The sequence below is a fragment of the Delphinapterus leucas genome, chromosome 8 (genome assembly GCF_059928025.1).
Source record: "Delphinapterus leucas isolate spDelLeu-1000000601 "Yukka" chromosome 8, BTC_Dleu_Yukka2, whole genome shotgun sequence".
NCBI classification, from domain to species: domain Eukaryota; kingdom Metazoa; phylum Chordata; class Mammalia; order Artiodactyla; family Monodontidae; genus Delphinapterus; species Delphinapterus leucas.
Genome location: NC_143136.1, coordinates 110,507,900 through 110,528,277, shown reverse-complemented (window position 1 = coordinate 110,528,277; position 20,378 = coordinate 110,507,900). Strand labels below are relative to the sequence as shown.

General features: G+C 39.9%; 1 protein-coding gene across 6 annotated transcripts in view; it reads left to right on the top strand.

Annotated features, from left to right (window-relative positions):
- The window catches only part of ARHGEF4 (Rho guanine nucleotide exchange factor 4), a 250,732-nt gene that overhangs the window by 19,716 nt on the left and 210,638 nt on the right, over positions 1-20,378 (top strand). The window lies entirely within an intron of this gene.

Here is a 20,378-nt window from a genome sequence, read left to right as displayed (position 1 = left end):
TTCCAGGTTGGGTGAAGGATGTCAGTGAAAACATGAGAAACTCACCTCAGTGGTATTTCAAATTCTGGCTTTCTCTCCTATCGAATTGCTACTGTTTACTTTAAAGAGTCCTCAAATAGCTGTTCCGTGCATTCCGTCTGAGTTGTACAGCTGCATTTCATGGGAGAGGCAGGGTGGCGTGTGCTTACTTCATCTTACTTGGAAACGGAACCTCCCCGATGTCTTTTTCTTAATTGAGGAATTTCTTACAAAGCCACAGTAAAAATAAGCCAGAGTAATGTGGAAACATAGCAGAGGGTCACCTAGCCCAGATTTGGGGAATTAACCTTAGTGGCAGATAAGGGCGAGCAGGGAAGGTTTCCCAGAGGAACTAAGACCTTGCTGTCTCTTGGCTGGGCTTAACGTGGGAGAAAGGTATTCTGAATAACAGGACCCACTGTGGCACAAAGGTGTGAAGGAGTGTGGTGTCTTTAGGGAACAAAGGCAAAGGATTTTATACAATTGGAGCCCTATGTGCAGCAAACAGGAAGGAAGAGGCAAGAAAGGCAGAGGTCAGATCAGTCAGTAGGACTTTGTATCATTCTAGAGTATTTGGATTCTGTTGGAAATTTTATAGAGAGTGTATTAGTTACCATGGCTGCTGTAAGAAATTACCACAAATGTAGAAGCTTAATCTATTTGCTCACAACTCTGGAGGACAAAAGCCCAAAGTCAGATTCAGTGGGTTAAAGTCAAGGTGTCCTCCGGGCTGGTTCCTTGTGGAGGCTTTGAGGGGAAAATGTGCTTCATTGCTTTTTTCAGCTTCTAGTGGCTGCTTGTAATCCTTGGCTTGTGACCCTCTCCATCTTCAAAGGCATCACCTCATTCTCTGCTTCCAACATCACGTGGTTTTCTTCTCTGACTGATTCCCTCCTTCATTTCTCTGGTAAGGACCCTGGTGATTACATCCAGCCCACCTGCATAATCCCGGAAAATCTCCCCATCTCGATATCCTGAATTGATCACATCTGCAGAGTCTCTTTCGCCATAAAATGTAATATTTCCCAGCCTACACAGAGGGTACTTCATAGATTTTTGATTGGAGGGGATGATGCGACAAATTGTCTAATTTATGGTTTAGAAAGATCTGTCTGGCAACAGAGTAAGGAGAGTAGGGCTGCAGGCCTGCAGAGTAGTTTGCAAGCCACGGAAATAACCAATGCCAGGAATGAGAAGGTACAGCTGGGACAGTGGCGATAGGATGGAGGAGAGAGTTTACCTGGCGGACTCGGGAGGTAGAATCCGCAGGGCTTGGAGCCAGCTAGGGCGTGGATGAGTGAGAGAGGGAGTCCGGAAGGATTCAGCGTTTCTGCCCTTACCATGTGGGTGATGTGGTATCACTGGTGAATAGGGAGCACAGGAGAGGGCAGGGAGAGATCCCTAGTTTTGTTCAGAGCCTGGTTTCGAGGCATGGATGAGAGTCCTCTAGCTGCGGCCCATGGTCTGCAGAGCAAGGCAGGTGATGGCTATTTGGTGGTGCCAAGCACACTGGCAGTACTTGAAGCCAGGGAGACAGAGATGACTCAGGGACTGTGTCTAGATTCAGAAAGTGCACAGGAGCTGCCTTGGGGAACAATGGCCTTTACATTTAGGGAGAAGTAGGGGTGTGGGAGGAAGCGGGAGAGGCAAGACTAGCACCAGGAGGGTGGGTCCTGCATCCAGTAGCCTCGGGGAGCAGGGAGTTGATGCCTTTGTATTCAGAGTCCTTCCTCTCCTGGCGAAGGGCCACTTCTTATCACGTGAAACGCTGGAGGAAAAGGGTAAAGGATGGTATTGTGTTTTTGCTTGTTAATCTTGGGGACCAGAGGCTCGGCTGAGAACTGAGCTGTTTCTTGAACATTAGCTGCGTGCACACATAGAAGAGGCTGAGGGAGGCCCCCTCACTGAAACCAGTTGTGGCGAACAGGACCCATTTTGCTCTCAGGCTTGCCCTGGCAGCAGCTGAGAAGCTCTATTATCTGCCTTTCTGGGCACACAGACCGCAGAGGCTCAAGGTTTTGGTGCAAGGCAGAAGTCCCCCTGCCTCTGAGGACAGCAGTCATCCTCTGCTGCCACTCCCATACAAGGGCCTTGTAGAAAGGCATGGCTGCAGGGGAGACCAGAGGCCTGGAGACCGCTTCCTCCGTGTGTTTCTGCTTTTCCTCTCTTGTGGCTTCTTCCTCAGCCCTGGAGAAGGAGGAGGAGAGAAGAGCATGGGGCGGGTGGATGTTGGCAAAAGGTGCAAGGACAAGGCTTGATGGAAGAGTTGAGATTTGACTTGGCCCCTGGGAAAAGGGGAGGACTTTTGGGAGAACTGGGTAGTCAGGAGGGGGTACATTTCAGATGGAGGGATGGGCATGTCAGGATGGAAAATCAGAAATGGGCATGAAGTATGTGGAACAGGGCCCGGAGACTGGTCCAGCCAGGGGAAGCGCATCCCAGGGCCACAAGCTCCCAGGACAGTGTCCCGGAGAGGAGAGAGGGAAGGGGCTCTCTGGCCCTGTTCCTTCCTCTAGAAAGAGTATTGCTTCATGTTTGAATGGCCCTTATTTCCCTGCATCCGTTCCCATGTAACCCTCTCAGAATTGTGTACACTGAGGGGAGTGAAGTTTGGAGAATTAACCTCCCAGGGTGAGGACAGTCAGGTTAAGAGCCAGGATGGAAACTGAGGCGGAGGGAGCTAACTTTTGGGGTGTGCTTATGTGCCAAATGTCTAAATACATGTTGCCATTTAATTCTCAACTCTCCTAGACCTAAGTGCTATCAGCCTTATTTCATAGATGGGACCAGAGGCTCTTAGGAGAAGGTACCTCGTCCCAGGTAATCTCTGTCAGCACCGGGGTGAGAATGGGATCTCCGCAGAAGTAATGTCTGCAGCCATGGATGTCACAGTAGGGGCCCTCCTAAGAGATCACTGCGTGACAGTCACCTCACTTTACTGATGGGAGACCATGGTTTAGAAAGGGGCGTGACTGGCCGAAGGTGCCCAGCCAGTGGGTGGGACAGCTGGGGTGGGCAAGGGACTTTTCTAAACTTCAGCTTCCTACACCTGGACTTTTAAAAATGCCTACCAACATACAAATGCTTTGATAAGTCTGTAGGAAATTTTTTAATTTAACTTCGTATCATTTTCCAAAATTATCTGACAGCCAATCTCATAGTTGTTGTCTAAATCCTGTGGACTCCCCTGCGGGAGATGCTTCATGTCAGCAACCTGGGAAATTCAGGTCCACCCCTCAGATCTTGGGAAGACCCTCCCACTCCTTGTTAATTAAAAATTGCACACCTTGACTCACTCCCTTATAATTCTGCCACCAGTGGAGCAAGAAAAATGAGAGACCTTGTCTCCCTGTTTTGACACTAATTTTAACCCACCGAAGAGCCACAAGACACTGTGGGTGTAGCAGCTGGTGAAATGTGATTTAAGATCTGTCAGCTATGTCGCCTTAGGTGAGTACTTGCCCTGGCAGAGCACACGCTGAGTGTCGGTAGGTGGGCCAGTGGTGCCTTGCAAGGCTGCTGTGCAGCTTAGTCAAGAGTAAGCAGTGGCCTGGCAGGAAGCAGACAGCTAGTTCCTCCCTCTGCGGGGAAGAGACTTAGCATTCTAAAAATGATGTAGGCCTCTTTCAAGTTGTTCACCTTGTTGGTAAAGGGGCTGAGCTCTTGCTCTGCTGGTTATCAAAACACAGAGTTTAAGCTTTAGGCCAAAGCATGAGAGGTTGTGTGTGGAGAGATGCTGGCCTTACAACAGGCGTTGTCCCAGTACACAAGCCCTGTTTTCAAAGGCTTCCCCGATCTAGAACATGCCCAGGAGATAGCCATGGTTTTTGTACTAAAATTAGGGGTGTGTGATTGACAGCAACTGAAAATTTGAACTTGAGATTGGCTTAGAAAACATGGCATGGTTGGCTTCTGCACCCACAGGCCGTTTGGCCCTAAAGCAAGGCCCCTCCACACCCATCTGGGCCTCTCCTCAGCCGACAGCACTCCAAGCCCCTTGGTTCCTCCCATTTCCCAGCTTTCCTCCCAGCCTCCTGCTTTGAGCTGAATCATACCAATTGTGTGTGTGTCCTGCCCCGTGACCACTAGTACAATTGCAAATCTTACTGCCAGCAAGTTCTTTTGTCCTAATGGGGTTTCTAACAGAGTCACTCAGAAAGGAGACTGTCCTCCGGCCAGCTCCAGTGGGAGGAAGAATTTCCCTATTGTTTTGGGATTATGGGCTGCAGGGAGATACAAAGGAGGAGAGGAGAAAGAATGGCCCAGGACCTCAAAGTCACACGTGTGAACCAGGAGCCCTGGTGCCTCGCAGGACTGCAGGACTGCAGGACTGCAGGACGTTTGGGTGCTACGGGGTGGCGGCAGCCCGAAGCGAAGGGTGCGGGTGCCTCTGTGAGGCCTCCAGGGGAACCCAGCCTGCAGCGGGCCTGCAACATGTTACCTGCACTGCATCCACAGGCTCGCCCGTGGGCACAGGTGCACATGCTCAGGGTTGGCTTGTGGAACACACTTTTAAAAGCCCCAGAGGCTGCAGAGCTCCTTGTCAGACTACCGAGGCAGGGCAGCTGTGGGCACTATCTTGTTGCCTTCCTTCATCTTCAGAGGAAGGGGCACTCACAGGTTTGAATCCCAGCTCACCGCGCCCTAGCTGCTGTGACTGTGACTAAGCTACTCGATTTTCTCTGTGCGCATTTTTATTATCTGTAAAAATGGGAATATAGTGCCTGCCTCATACAGCTGTCATGAGACTCGTGTATGGTAAGGGTTCCGTAAATATTATCATCATCACTCCCACCTTAGGAAAAAAGAAAATAAAGCTCGGAGGTCGACATTGATCAGGTTTTACTTAGCTACTACTAGTGGCAGAACTAGCTAAGATGTATATCGGATTCCAGTTATAGTTCTTTTAGATACCAGCTGCCTTTTCATGACCAAAGAATGAATCCCGAGTGGTATAGATCAGAAGCCATGTGGAGTAATACTGGAGAGTGGGTGTGGTCGTGAGGGGCGGAGGTAAGAGCACTCCTTGGGGGCTGGAATCTGGCTTGGATTTCCAGAAGATACCTCCAAGTTATCTGGACGACCTGATTTGACCAGGGCCGCTCTGCCGTGAAATGACAGCTATTTTGGGTTCCTTGGTGCCCCCTGGTGGTAGCAGATTGCCTCTTGCACTTTTCTTGAGACATGAAAGCAGAAGGAAGCTATTTTGAAATTGGCTCTCCACATTAATGAAGGATATAGAACTTTTTGTTTGCCTCTGCTTTAGCCTTCTTGGCACCTCTGACCCAGCAACATAAATCAGTTCTGGGTTTTCTCTTTTTACATATCAGCCAGTAGCTTTTTCACTGCCTGACTCCAGCAAGCTCCCAGCCTCTAGGGGATCTCCAAAGCCAGCGGCTCAGGCCCACTCAGGCATTCCAGGTCTGTTCCATTCTGCTCTTTCCTATTTTTAGGAGACAAACCAGGCGGTGCAGTACAAAAGCCTGTCCTCTTGTTTTCTCCCCAAGTGGTGGGGGAGAGGGTGGGAGTTGTGGTGAGTGCCGGCTGGCTCAGAGCTGTGCGCTACACTGAAGTGAGTCCTCTGTCGCCAAGTCACGCCTCTGATGTCGCCAAGTTCACTTCTGCCTCTCTGTGCCTTTTCTTTCCTACATGGCAAAGGGAGACGAAATTTGCTCCAACTTCCTTAAAGGGTACTCTGAGGTTTCAGATTACCTAGTGGGTAGGATTATGATTCTTTTTTTATAATTAAGTTAAACTTTTTTGGAAATAATTATAGTTTCACATACAGTTATGAGAAATAATACAGAGCACTGCCATGTACCTTTCACCCAGTTTCCCCCAATGGTAGCATTTTGCAAAACTAGAGCACAGTATCACAACCAGTATATTGCACTGATACTGTAAATACGTTAACATTGCCATCACCACAAGGTCTCTTCTGTTGCTTTCTTATAGCCACACCCATGTTCCTCCATCTTTAACCACTGACAGCCACTAATCTGTTCCCCATTTCTATAATTTTGTCGTTTAAATGCATTAGAGTTTGTAACACTTCTGGTTTGGATTTTTTCTCTCAGCATAATTATCTGGAGATTCATCCAAGTTGTGTGCGTATCAGTACTGTGTTCCTTTTTATGGCTGCTATTCCATAGTATGGATGTTCCAGTTTGTCTAACTGTTCACTTATAGAAGGATGTCTGGGCCATTTCCAGTTTTGATCTATTATAAATATTGGGCTATTTTGAATTTGAGCTATTATGAATAAAGTTGCTATGAACAGGTTTTTGTGTAAACATAAGTTTTGATTTCTCTTGGATAAATTCCCAGAAGTTCAGTTGCTGGGTTGAATGGGATTTTGTGTTTTGATGGAAGAGTCCTTTTCATCCAAGTTGTTGAATTTGTGTGTACAGAGTTATTTGTAGTATTCTTTTTTTACCCTTTTGATGCCTACAGGGTCTGTAGTGATATCTCCTGTTTCATTTCTGACATGGTAATTTGTGTCTTTTCTCTTTTTCCTTTGTCAGACTTGATAGAGCTTTGCCAATTTTATTGAGCTTTTTAAAGAACTAGCTCTGTTTTTCATTGATTTGTCTCTATTGTTTTTGTTTTCTTTTTTATATAAATTTATTTTATTTTATTTATTTTTGGCTGTGTTGTGTCTTCGTTGCTGCACGCGGGCTTTCTCTAGTTGTGTCAGGCGGGGGCTACTCTTCATTGCGGTTCATGGGCTTCTTATTGTGGTGGCTTCTCTTGCTTTGGAGCATGAGCTGTAGGTGCACAGGCTTCAGTAGTTGTGGTGCACAGGCTCTAAAGTGCAGGCTCAGTAGCTGTGGCGCACAGGCTTAGTTGCTCTGCGGCATGTGGGATCTTCCCAGACCAGGGCTTGAACCCGTGTCCCCTGCATTGGCAGGTGGATTCTTAACCACTGTGCCACCAGGGAAGCCCTGTTTTTGTTTTCCACTTCACTGATTTCTGATCTTTATTGTTTATTTACTGTTACTTGTTTAGATTTATTTTTTCTTTTCTTTAACTAGATTCTCGAGATGGAACTTAAAGTATAGATCAAGGCTTTCCTTTTCCTAATTTAGTGCTATAAATTTCCCTCTCAGTGTGGCTTCAGCTGTGAGCCACAATTTTTTGTTTCCTCATTTACATTCTATTTATTATTTAAAATGACACCTCACCCAAGGCTAGCTTATATCTGAATTGGCTTCTCCTACTAAACGTTTTATTGTTTGAATATTTCACACTATGTTTCAGAGACATATAATTTGATCCAAAATTATCTTTCTCTTCTACTGATGCATGACATCAAGTTTACCATGTCTTAAGCCTGGTGAGTATATTGAGGAAATACTGGAGTGAATATCTTGGACTGTGCCTCTCACATAGTAGGTGCTTTATAATGTTGAGTTTCTCTGCTTTATTTAGGCATGAATAGTGTCCGGTAGAGTTTAAAGTATTCATTAAGATTATTACTTGCAGATTTCCTAATCAAATTCTAGACATTGTACATCTCATCTTGTACCTAATGATGGGTTTTCAGAAATGAGTGTTACAGGAACACTGCATTCACTGACACACATTTCTTTTCTGTTCTTTAGCTCTTATGGAATTCAGATGCTTGTCAAGTAGCATTTCTATTGTCCTAGAGTAAGGAAGAATTTCAGAGAGCTTTCCAGAACTCAGTTTTACTGCTTTTGGTCACCTCTTTCCCTGACTCTTTCGCCCCTCATTAACCCCTTTCTCTGCTTCCAAGGGATTGAATGCACTTATTTCATCTGCTACAGCAAATCTGGTTCTCATGGTCTCTGCTATCCTCCTGTAGGCCTAGTTCTGAATCACAAGTTAGGTGATGGCTTCTTCAGGGTTTTCATCATATGCATTCAGTATCCTGGGTAGGAAAGTTAACTTCTTATTTTTTGTTGAAGTATAGTTGATTTACAATGTTATATTAGTTTCAGGTGTACGACATAGTAATTCCTTATTTTTATAGATTATACTCCATTTAAAGTTATTATAAAATAATGGCTATATTCCCAGTGTTGTACAATATATCCTTGTAGCTTATTTATTTTATACATAGCAGTTTGTACCTCTTAATCCCCTAACCCTAACTTGCTCTTCCTGCCGTTCCCCTCCCCACTGGTAACCACTAGTTTGTTCTGTGTAACTGTGAGTTTGTTTTGTTATATTTGTTCATTTGTCTTATTTTTTAGATTCCACATATAAGTGCTGACATACAGTATTTCTCTTTCTCTTTCTGACTTATTTCACTAAGCATAATACCCTCCAGGTCCATCCGTGTTATCGTAAATGGCAGAATTTCATTCCTTCTTTTGGCTGAGTAACATTCCATTGTATATATATCCCACACTTTCTTTATCCATTCATCTGTTGATGGACACTTAGGTTGCTTCCACATCTTGGCTATTGTAAATAATGCTGTTATGAGCATGGGGGTGCATATATATTTTATTAGTGTTTTCATTTTCTTAGGCTATATTCCTGGGAGTGGAAATGCTGGATCATGGGGTAGTTCTAATTTTAGTATTTTGAGGAACCTACATACTGTTTTCCACAGTGGCTGCACCAGTTTACATTCCTACTAACAGTGTACTAGGGTTCCCTTTCCTCCATATCCTTGCCAACAATTGTTATTTGTGGTCTTTTTGAGGATAGCCATTCTGATGGGTGTGAGGTGACACCTCATCTTGATTTTGGTTTGCAGTTCTCTGATGATTATGGATGTTGACCATCTTTTCATGTGTCTGTTGGCCATCTGTATGTCTTCTTTGGAAAAATGTTTATTAAGGTCTTCTGCCCATTTTTTGATTTGGTTGTTTGTTTTATTGATGTTGGGTTGTATATTTCAGATATTAACCCCTTACCTGTCATATCATTTGAAAATATTTTCTCCCATTCAGCAGATTGTCTTTTTTGTTTTGTTGATGTTTTCCTTAGCTTTTCCAAAGTTTTTAAGTTTAATTAGGTCCCATTTGTTTATTTTTGCTTTTGTTTCTTTTCCCTCAGGAAATAGATCCAAAAAAATATTGCTGCAACTGATGTCAAAGAATGTTCTGCCTATGTTTTCCTCGAAGAGTTTTATAGTGTCTGGCCTTACATTTAAGTCTTTAATCCATTTTGAGTTTATTTTTGTGTATGGTGTTAGGGAGTGTTCTAATTTCATTCTTTGACATGTAGCTGTCCAGTTTTCCCAGCACCACTTATTTAAGAGACTTTTTCTTCATCAAATATTTTTGCCTCCCTGGTCGTGAATTAATTGACATATGTGTGCAGGTTTATTTGGGGGCTCTCTATTCTGTTCCATTGATCTATGTGTCTGTTTTTGTGCCAGTAACATACTGTTTTGATTACAGTACTTTTGTAGTGTACTCTGAAGTCAGAGAGTGTAATACCTCCAACTTTGTGTTATTTTTCTCAAGGTTGCATTGAGTATTCAGGGTCTTTTGTGGTTCCATATAAATATTAGAAGTATTTGTTCTAGTTCTGCCAAAAATGTCATGGGTATTTTGATAAGGATTGCATTATATCTGTAGATTGCTTTGGGTAGTATGGACATTTTAACTATATTAAATCTTCCAGTTCATAAAATGGGATATCCTTCTAATTTGTTTGTATTGTCTTCAATTTCCTTCATCAGTGTCTTAGAGTTTTCAGAGTATAGGTCTTTCACCTCCTTGGTTAAGTTTATTTCTAGGTATTTTATTATTTTTAATTCAATTTTAAAGAGACTGCTTCCTTTCTCTTTCTGATAGTACTTCCTAGTGTATGTAGAAAAGCAACAGATTTCTGCATATTAAATTTGTATCCTGCAACTTTACTGAATTCATGTCATCTGCAAATAGTGACAGTTTTACATCTTCCCTTCCAACTTGGATGCCTTTTATTTCTTTTTCTTGTGTGATTGGTGTGGCTATGACTTCCAATACTATGTTAAATAGAAGTGGCAAGAGTGGGCATCCTTGTCTTGCTCCTGATTTTAGAGGAAACACTTTCAGCTTTTCACCATTGCGTATTATGTTGGCTGTGGGTTTGTCATACAGAGATTTTATTATGTTGAGATATTTTCCCTCTATGCCCAGTTTGGTAAGAGTTTTTATCATGAATGGATGTTGAATTTTGTCAAATGCTTTTTATGCCTCTATTGAGACGATCGTATGATTTCTATCCTTAGCTTTGTTAACGTGGTGTATCACATTGATTGGGATGCAGATATTGAACCATCCTTGCACCCCTGGAATAAATCCTACTTGATCGCAATGTATGATCCTTTTTATGTATTGTTTAATTTGGCTTGCTAACATTTTGTTGAGGATTTTTTGTGTCTATATTCATCAGAGATATTGGCCTGTAATTTTCTTTTTTTGTACTGTCTTTGGTTTTGGTACCAGCCTTTACTATATCTTTGCCTTTACCAATGGGATTTTCCCTCCTACAACTTCTTATTTATTGTTGTAGCCTTTTCTTTTTCACTTAAAGAAGAAACTTTAACACTTGTAAGGTCCATTTAGTATTGATGAAGTCCTTTAGCTTTTGCTTGTCTGAGAAGTTCTTTATCTCTCCTTTAATTCTGAATGATATCCTTGCTAAGTAGAGTGTACTAGGTTGTAGATTTTTCCCTTTCAGCACTTTAAATATATTGTGCCACTCCCTCCTGGTCTGCAAAGTTTCTGCAGAAAGATCAGCCAATAATGTTATGGGGCTCCATTGTATGTGACTTTTTGTTTTTCTCTTGCTGCTTTTTGAATTCTCTTTATTTTTAACTTTTGCCATTTTAATTATAATATGTCTTCATAAGGGTCTCTTTGGGTTCATCTTATTTGGGACTATCTATGCTTCCCGTACCTGGATGTCTCTTTCCTCCTTCAGGGTCAGCAAGTTTTAGCCATAATTTCATCAAATACATTTTCTACTTCTTTCTCTCTCTCTTCTACTTCTGAGACCCCTATAATGCAAATATCAGTACACTTGATGTTGTCCCAGAGGTCCCTTAAACTATCCTGATTTTTTCAAATTTGTTTTCTTTTTGCTGTTCCAAATGGGTGATTTCCACTATTCTATCTTCCATTTTTGGTTATATGTTTTTCTGTATCACCTAATCTAACGTGATACATAATGTGATATGTTTTTCTGTATCACCTAATCTAATCTAATGTGTTTTTCTGTATCACCTAATCTACTATCACCTAATCTACTCCCTCTAGTGTATTTTCCATTTCAGTTATTGTGTTCTTCAGCTCTGAATGGTTCTTTATATTTTCTTTCTTTGTTAAAATTCTCACTGTGTTCATCTATTCTTTTACCCAATTTAGCATTCTTATTACTATTCCTTTGAAGTCTTAATCAGGTAAATTATTTATGTTTGTTTCATTAGGGTTTTTTTCAGGGTTTTTTAAAATTATGATATGTCTTCATATGGGTCTCTTTGTGTTCATCTTATTTGGGACTATCTATGCTTCCTGTATCTGGAACTCTTTCCTTCTTCAGAATCAGAAGGCTTTATCCATGATTTCATTAAATATATTTTCTACCCCTATCTCTTTCTCTTCTCCTTCTGAAACCCTTAAAATGCAAATGTTAGTACATTTGATGTTGTCCTAGAAGTCCCTTTAAACTATCCTCATTTTTTCAAATTTGTTGTGTTTTTTTCTGTTCTGATTGAGTGATTTCCACTATTCTATCTTCCAGATCGTTTATGCAGTCTTCTTTATCACCTAGTCTGCTGTTAATCCTCCTAGTGTATTTTTCATTTCACTCATTGAAAAACAGCTCTGACTTTTTAAAAAAATATTTTCTAGTTCCTTGTTAAAATTCTCACTGTGTTCATCTATTCTTTTCCCCTGTTCAGTTAGCATTCTTATTGCTATTTCTTTGAACTCTTTATCTGCTAAATTATTTATTTCTGTTTCATTAAGGGTTTTTCTCATTTTTTTTTTCATATTGTTTCATTGAAACAAATTCCTCTGCCTTCTCATTTTGGTTAACTTTCTCTAAGTTAGATGAAACAGTTAAGTATCCCAGTCTTAAAGTGGTGTCCTTGTATGGGAGAGTCCCTGTGCAGTATCTGTGTGCCCAGTGGCTGGATGTGAAATGAGCATGGGATGTATCTTCCCCTGGGGTGTACTGGCAGCTACCACTTTGGTGACAGATAGGGCTGGAGTTAGAGGGGCTATAGTCAGAGCCAGGTGTGAGTCAGGGCTTCACCTATGCTCAATGACAGTCACAGCTCTCTCAGGGGTGGGGTCAGGACCCAAGGTTCTGGAACGGAAGTCCTGAGTTTCAGGTCTGAGCTGGTTCCATTCCCTCTTTGTGTGCACACTCTCCTTGGCAACAGCATTTCTACCCTAGTGGACAGCAGCACCAGAGAAAGAGGGGCAGGCACCCAGTGCAGGCAGGCATGTGTGCTTGTGTGGTCACAGGAAAACAGCCAGAGACCCAAGCAGTTTTCAGCATCCTTCCTTGTCATTGTTCCCAGGAGCAAGCAAGCATTGTGCACTCCACAAGCGGAGTTTCAGTTTTTTACAGCCCTCTAGTAAGGCCCATTGGTTTTCAAACCATCTAATGGGATTCGTCTTCCCAGTGTTAGATCCCAGGGCTTGGGTGCCCAATATGTGGCCTGAACCCCTCACTCCCCAGGGAGGATCTCCAAGCCCATATTTTCACCCTCCTCTTCTGTGTCCCCTGCTAGGGGAGTGGGTCTCGAACTGATCACTTCTCCTCTCTTCCTACCAGACTCCGTGTGAAATTTTCTTTACAGCCTTGGTTGTAGAAGAGCCTTTCTGCCAGTCTCCAGGTTGTTTTTAGTGAGAGTTACTCCACATGTAGATGTATTTTTGAGGTGTTTGTGGGGGGAGGTGAGCTCAGTGTCCTCCTACTCCACCATCTTGATCTTGATGTGCCACAGTCTTTTATATGTTGCATTTTCATTTGGTTAATTTTTTTTACATTTCCCTTGAGACTTCCTCTTTGACCATGGATTATTAAGAAATGTGTTGTTTAGTTTCCAAGTGTACAGAGATTTTTCTGTTCTTTCTATTACTGATTTCTAATTTAACTGTTATGGCCAGACAACATTTTCTGTATGATTTTGGTCCCTTTAAATATATTGAAGTTTATTTTATGGCCAGGATATGATCTATCTTGATACACGTTTTGTGGATTCTTGAAAATAATTGCAGCTATTGGGGGGAGTGTTCTATAAATTTCTATTAAATTCTATTGGTTGATGGTTTTGTTGAGCTCTTCCCTCTCCTTGTTGATTTCCATCTATTGTTCAACTAGGTGTTGAACTCTTCAACTATATTGTAGATCTATTTCTCCTTTTAGTTCTATCAGTTTTACCTTCATGTATTGTGTAGCTGTCTTTATTCATGCATATGCATTTAGGATTGCTATGTCTTCTTGGGGGACTAGCTCTTTAATCATTATACAATGTCCCTTTCTGTCTCTGTTCATTTTCTCTACTCGGAAGTCTAATTTATCTGACTATAAGATAGCCCTTTTAAAATTTCTTTTTACTAATATTTGCATGATGTATCGTTTCTCATTTGTCCATTTTCAACCTACCAATATAGTTACATTTGGAGAGAATTTCTTGTAGAAAGCATGTATCTGGGCCAGGTTTTAATCCACTTTGCCAATCTCTATCTTTTCATTGCTGTTAGACCACTTAGACTTAATGTAAATATTGATATGGTAGGGCTAACTCTTCCATTTTATTTTAAGTTTGTTCTCGCTCTCATTTCTCTGTTTTCTTTTTCTTCCCTTTCTGTGGGTTACTTGAGCATTTTAGGTTAATTTTTAATACATAAACTTTAATTTTATTTATTGATTTATTTATTTTAACATCTTTATTGGAGTATAATTGCTTTACAATGGTGTGTTAGTTTCTGCTGTATAACAAAGTGAATCAGCTATACATACACATATATCCCCATATCTCCTCCCTCTTGCATCTCCCTCCCACCCTCCCTATGCCACCCCTCTAGGCGGTGGACAAAAAGCACCGAGCTGATCTCCCTATGCTATGCAGCTGCTTCCCACTAGCTATCTATTTTACATTTGGTAGTGTACATATGTCCATGCCACTCTCTCACTTCGTCCCAGCTTACCCTTCCCCCTCCCCATGTCCTCAAGTCCATTCTCTACGTCTGTGTCTTTGTTCCTGTCCTGCCCCAAGGTTCTTCAGAACCTTTTCTTTTTTTTTTTTTTAGATCCATATATATGGGGTCACTCCTTGTGTTGTACAGTTTTGGAGGAGTTTTGAAACTTGAATATCATGTATCCACAATTATAGTATCATACAGAATAGTTTTAATGCCTTAAAAATCCCCTTTGCTCCACTCCCCTCCTCCCAACCACTGCAACCACTGATCTTTTTCCAGAATGTCATATAGTTGGAATCATACAGTAAGTAGCCTTTGAAGACTGGCTCCTTTCACTTAGCAATATGCATTTAAGTTTCCTCCATGTCATTTTGTGACTTGATATCTCATTTCTTTTTATCTTTAAGTAATATCCCATTGTATGAATGTACCACAGTTGGTTTATCCATTCACCAACTGAAGAAAATCTTGGCTTTCAAGTTGGGCATTTATGAATAAGCCTACTTATAAATGTTTATCTGCAGGTTTTTTGTGAATGTAATTTTCAAATCACTTGGATAAATATCACTGAGTGTAATTACTGGATCATAAGGTAAGAGTATATTTAGTTTTGTAAGAAACTGCCAAACTGTCTTCCAAAGTGGCTGTACTCTTTTGCATTCCAACCAGGAATGAATGAGAGTTCCTGTTTTTCCACATTCTTCTCCAGCATTTGGTGCTGCCAGTGTCTTGGATTTTAGCCATTCTGATAGGTGTGTATGGCTATCTCACTGTTGTTTTGATTTGCAATTTCCTAAGGATATGTGATGTTAAGCCTCCTTTTACACTCTGTCTGCCATTGGTATATATTCTTGGTGTGGTGTCTTCAATATTTTGTCCCTTTTCCATTGGCTTATTTATTTTCTTATTGCTTGGTTTTAAGAGTTCTTTGTAGATTTTGGAATTAAGTCCTTTATCAGATATGTGTTTTGCAAATATTTTCTGCCAGCTTGTAGTTTGCCTTCTTGTTCTCTTAACAATGCCTTTGGGCTTCCCTGGTGGCACAGTGGTTAAAAATCTGTCTGCCAGTGCAGGGGACATGGGTTTGAGCTCTGGTCCGGGAAGGTTCCCACATGCCGTGGAACAAAAAAGCCCATGTGCCACAACTACTGAGCCTGTGCTCTAGAGCCCATGAGCCACAACTACTGAAGCCTACATGCCTAGAGCCCATGCTCCATAACAAGAGAAGCCACTGCAATGAGAAGCCCATGCACCACAACGAAGAGTAGCCCCCGCTCGCCACAACTAGAGAAAAGCCTGCACGCAGCAACAAAGACCCAATGCAGCCAAAAATAAATAAAAAAAATAAAATAGATTTTTTTTAAAAAAATGCCTTTCACAGAAGTTTTTAATTTTAATGAAATCCAACTTATTAGTTTTTTCTTTCATGTATTATATTTTCAGTGTTGTATCTAAAAACTCATTGCCAAACTCAGGGTCACCTAGATTTTCTCCTATGTTATCGTGTAGAAATTTTATAGTTTTGTACTCTACACTTGGGTCTATGATCCATTTTTAGCTTTTTTGGTGGAAAATGTAAGGTCAGTGTCTAGATTATTATTTTTTGTATGTGGATGTCCAGTTGTTCCAGCACCATTTGTTAAAAGACTATTCTTTCTCTACTGTATTGACTTTTGCTCCTTTGTCAAAGATCAGTTGACTATATTTGGGTGGTTTTATTTCTAGACTATTCTGTTCCATTGATCTATCTGTCCTTTCAATAATACCACACTATCTTGATTACTATAGCTTTGAAGCAATTAATACTATAGATAATACCATAGCTATTATGGTATTAATAGCTTGAAATATTATGAAATATTGAGCTATATTGAAATATTAAGCTATATTATGATAATATAGCTTGAAAAGTAGCTATAGTCTGAAAAGCAGTTATATAGTCTTAAAGTTGGATGGTGTCAGATCTCTGAATTTATTCCTCTTCTTTAATATTGTGTTGGCTAATCTGGATCTTTTGCCTTTCCAAATAAACTTTAGACTCAGATTATATGACTTTCAATATAAACTTTATTTTTAATAGATATTTATTGGAGTATAATTGTTTCATAATACTGTGTTAGTTTCTGTTGTACACCAAAGTGAATCAGCCATATGCATACATATGTCCCCATATCCCCTCCCTCTTGAGCCTGCCTCCCATCTTCCCTATTCCACCCCTCTAGGTGATTGCAAAGTACCGAGCTGATCTCCCTGTGCTATGCTGCTGCTTCCCACTAGCTATTTTACATTCGGCAGTGTATATATGTCGATGCTACTCTCACTTTGCTCTAGCTTCCCCCTCCCACCCCATGTCCTCAAGTCCATTCTCTACATCTACATCTTTATTTCTGCCCTGCAACTAGATTCATCAGTAACTTTTTTTAAAATTCCATATATATGTGTTAGAACATATTTGTTTTTCTCTTTCTGACTTACTTCACTCCGTATGACAGACTCTACGTCCATCCACCTCACTACAAATAACTCAGTTTCCTTTCTTTTTATGGCTGAGTAATATTCCATTGTATATATGTGCCACATCTTCTTTATCCATTCATCTCTCAATGGACATTTAGGTTGCTTCCATGTCCTGGCTATTGTAAATAGTGCTGCAGTGAACATTGTGGTACATATCTCTTTTTGAATTATGGTTTTCTCAGTGTATATGCCCAGTAGTGGGATTGCTGGGTCATATGGTAGTTCTATTTTTAGTTTTTTAAGGAACCTCCATACTGTTTTCCATAGTGGTTGTATCAATTTACATTCCCACCAACAGTACAGCAGAGTTCCCTTTTCACCACACCCTTTCCAGCATTTATTTTTTCTAGATTTTTGGATAATAGCCATTCTGGCCAGCATGAAGTGATACCTCATTGTAGTTTTAATTTGCATTTCTCTAGTAATTAGTGATGTTGAGCATCTTTCCATGTGCCTCTTGGCCATCTGTATGTCTTCCTTGGTAAGATGTCTATTTAGGTCTTCCACCCATTTTTTAATTGGATTGTTTGTTTTTTTAATATTGAGCTCCATGTGCTGTTTGTATATTTTGGAGATTAATCCTTTGTCTGTTGTTTCATTTGCAAATATTTTCTCCCATTCTGAGGGTTGTCTTTTTGTCTTGTCTATGGTTTCCTTTGTTATGCCAAAGCTTTTAAGTTTTAGTTCCATTTGTTTATTTTTATTTCCATTACTCTAAGAGGTGGGTCAAAAAGGATCTTGCTATGGTTTATGTCAAAGAGTGTTTTTCCTGTGTTTTCCTCTAAGAGTTTTATAGTGTCTGGTCTTACATTTAAGTCTTTAATCCATTTTGAGTTTATTTTTGTGTATGGTGTTAGGGAGTGTTCTAATTTCATTCTTTTACATGTAGCTGTCCAGTTTTCCTGGCACCATTTATTGAAGAGGCTGTCCTTTCTCCATTGTATGTTCTTGCCTCCCTTGTCATTCAACATAAAGTTTAGAATCAGACACAGCTTAGAATCAGTCCACAAAGTTACTTACTGGGATTTTTATTGGAATTCCATTGAATCTATATATCAAGTTGGGAAGAACTTAATTGTAACAATAATAGGTCTTCCTATCCATAAACATGGACTATCTCTCCATTTATTTATGACTTCTTTTATCAGAGTCGTGCAATTTCCCTGATATAGATCTTATTTATATTTTGTTAGATGTATACCTAAATATCTCATTTAGATAATTAATTAGGTGCTTAATGTAAGGGGCATCTGTGTTTTTAATACAAATTCCAATTGCTGGGCTTCCCTGGTGGCGCAGTGGTTGAGAGCCTGCCTGCCGATGCAGGGAACACGGGTTTGTGCCCTGGTCTGGGAAGATCCCACATGCCGTGGAGCAGCTGGGTCCGTGGGCCATGGCCGCTGAACCCATGTGTCCGGAGCCTGTGCTCCGCAATGGGAGAGGCCACAACAGTGAGAGGCCTGCGTACTGCAAAAAAAAAAAAAAAATTCCAATTGCTTATTGCTGGTATATAGGAAAGCAATTGACTTTTATATATTTACTTTGTATCCTGAAACCTTGCTATAATTACTTATTATTTCTAGGGGATTATTATTATTATTATTATTACTAATTCTTTGAGATTTTCTACATAGATGATCATGTCATCCGTGGGCAAAGACAGTTTTATGTCTTCCTTCCCAATCTGTATACCCAATCTTTTATTTTCTTTTCTTGTCTTATTACATTAGCTGGAACTTCTAGTACAATGTTGAATTGGAGTGACGAGAGGAAACATCCTTGGCTTTTTCCAGTTCCTTTGAGGGAAAGCATCTGTTTCTGACTACTAAGTATGACATTAGCTATAGAATTTTTGGTAGATGTTCTTTACCTACAAAAGGAAGATAAAGGGAAGTTTATCCTCTAATTCTAGTTTGCTGAGAGTAATTTTTTTCATGAACTGTGTTGGGTTTTATCAAATGCTTTTTCTGAATCTATTGATGTGACCGTATTATCTTTCTTCTTTAACCTGTTGATGTAACTGATTGCATTACTGGATTACATTTAGAATGTTGAACCAGCTGTGCATACCTTGGTCACATTTGGTCATAGTATGTAATTCTTTTTACAGATTTGAGTTGTTAATATTTTGTTGAGGATTTTGCATTTATGTTGTGAGAGATATCTGTAATTTTCTTGTAATGTCTTTTTTGTCTGGTTTTAGTATTAGATTAATCCTGGTATAATGAGTTAGGAAGTGTTCCCTCTGCTTTTATTTTCCTGCAGAAATTGTAGAGAATTGTTATCATTTGTTCCCTAAACGTTTTGTAGAATTCACCAGTGAACCCATGTGGGCCTGGTGCTTTCTGTTTGGGAAGACTATTAATTATTGACTTAATTCCTATAATAAATGTAGATCTATTCAGATTATTTCTTCTTGTGTGAGTTTTGCTGTATGTCCATTAACCTTGTGTATTTCAAGCAATTAGTCCATTTTCTCTAAGTTATGAAATTTATGGGAACACAGTTGTTCATACTGTTCCTTTATTATTCCTTTAATGTCCATGAGATCAGTAGCAATAGCCTGTCTTTTATCTCTGATAATAGTAATTTGTGTCTTCTTTTATTCTTGGTTAGCCTGGCTAGAGGTTTGTCAATTTTATTATCTTTTCAAAGAAACAGGTTTTGATTTCTTTGATTTTTTGTGTTGTTTTCCTATTTCAGTTTCTTTAACTTCTACTCTCGTTTTTTATTATTTCTTTTTTTCTACATACTTTGAAATTCATTTGCTCTTTATCTAGTTTCATAACTAGATTATTGATTTTATATATTTCTTCTTTTCTAATATATACATTTGATGCTATAAATTTCCCTCTAAGCACTGTTTTTGCTGCACCCCACAAATTCTAAATTGTATTTTCATTTTGTTCAAAATACTTTATTTCTTGAGACTTTTTTTGACTCATGTATTATTTAGAAGTGTGCTGTTTAGTCTCCAAATATTTTGACCTTTTTCAGCTAACTTTTTGTCATTGACTTGTTATTGTGGTCTGAGAGCATACTTTGTATGATTTCCATTTTTAAATTGTTAAGATGTGTTTTATGGCCCATACTTAATATCTACCTTAATGAATGTTCCATGTAGGCTTGAGAAGAATTTGATTTCTGTTGTTGTGGGATGATGCAATCCATACCTATGAGCAGATTGATGATTGATGGTACTCTTCAGTTCAATTGTATCCATACTACCTATTGGATCTTCAATTACTAATAGAGGGGTTTTTAAGTCTCCAGCTAGAATAATGAATTTGTCTTTCTCCTGTTCTTCTTTCTTTTTTTTTTTTCCTGCCTCATATATTTTGACTCTGTTTTTAGGTGCATGCACATTAATGATTATTATGTCTTCTTGAAGAATTTACCTCTTGATCATTATTTAACATTCTCTATATTCCTGATAAATTTTCCTAGCTCTGTGGTCAACTTTGCCTGAAATTAAGATAGATACTTTAGTTTTCTTTTGATTAGTGTTAACATGGTATACCTTTCCCCATGATTTTACTCATTTTTCTTTTTTATTATGATAAAATATACATAACATAAAACTTACAGTTCTAACAATTTTAAGTGTACAATTCAGTGACATTACATGCATTCACATTATGGTGCAACTGGTGCAACCATCACCATCATCCATCTACAAAACGTTTTTTGTCTTCCCATACTGAAACTCTGTAC